This window comes from Babylonia areolata, chromosome 23 (genome assembly GCF_041734735.1).
Source record: "Babylonia areolata isolate BAREFJ2019XMU chromosome 23, ASM4173473v1, whole genome shotgun sequence".
Classification (NCBI taxonomy): domain Eukaryota; kingdom Metazoa; phylum Mollusca; class Gastropoda; order Neogastropoda; family Buccinidae; genus Babylonia; species Babylonia areolata.
In genome coordinates, this window is record NC_134898.1 from 22,985,282 (window position 1) to 22,986,512 (window position 1,231).

Below are 1,231 nucleotides of genomic sequence, written 5' to 3' on the forward strand. Positions count from 1 at the left end.
TTTGCTCGCACGTATTCATTTGTGTATTTGAAAGAACACTGAACATTGAACACTGACATTTTTAATGTCATTAGCTGTAAAGCTCTAGTGACACAATGTGTACTAATCAGAACAAAAATGTGCAAAACAGATAAAACAGAAAGGAAAAAACAAAACCAGAATTGAAACAACATAAACTACTAAGAGATTTACCAAACCCACCTGACAATGATCTAAAACAGCTACAAGACATGTGTTTTCAAGCTGTATGGGATAAAAAAAAAAACAGACAAAATAAAACGAGTGTATGCAGTGCATGATGTAGAAAGCGGGGTAATTGGAGTACCTAACATACAGTCTTTTATACAAGCACTGAAACTATGCTGGCTACGAAAAATGCTCACTGCATGTTTTAAATGGAAGAAAATACTACAGAATATACATCCTGAAATAGATATAATAAAACAAACTATGGCTCTTAAAGATTTCTAAACAAAGGTAATAAGTTTTGGAGAGATGTATATGATGCTTATGATAGATTTTGTATTCAAATAGAATTGAATAAGAATGCAGAAATTGTAGCAGAACCTATTTTTACAATGACAAGTTCAAAATCAACATTAACAATTTTCACTGTAAAGCATGGATAAATAAAGATATATTTTTTGTTAATGATGTTCTAAATGAAAGAGGCCAATTCTTGAATTATGTAGAATTCTCAAGGAAGTATGGGATAAAAGTAAATTTCTTGAACTTCATAAGCTTTACACAAGCAATTAAAGAATATGCAAGAAAAAGGAACATAAAATTTGAAAATAGCAAAAAGAACAAAGATAGCAAGGCATTACAAATATTATGTGGAATAAGTAAAGGAATAAAACCATACTATGAATTACTATTGCAAAAGATAGAAATATTTGACATAAAAGTTTTTTATGAAATGGGAAAATAAGCTAAATACACAAATTGATTGGGAGATTGCATTAAAAAAGATAAAGAAAATTAAGGAAATAAAGTTTAAATGGTTTCAGATCAAAATATGCCATAGAATCCTGGTGTCAAATAATATCCTAAAAGTAATGGGTGTGACTGAAAATGACAACTGTAATTTTTGTGACACCAAAAAAGATGAAATACAGCATTATTAATGGTTTTGCCCAGTTATACCAACTTTTTGGCTTCAGTTTGAAAATAAACTTAAAGAAAAATGTGAAAACTGTGAAAGATTGTCCCTCAATTTTGAACTTATTTT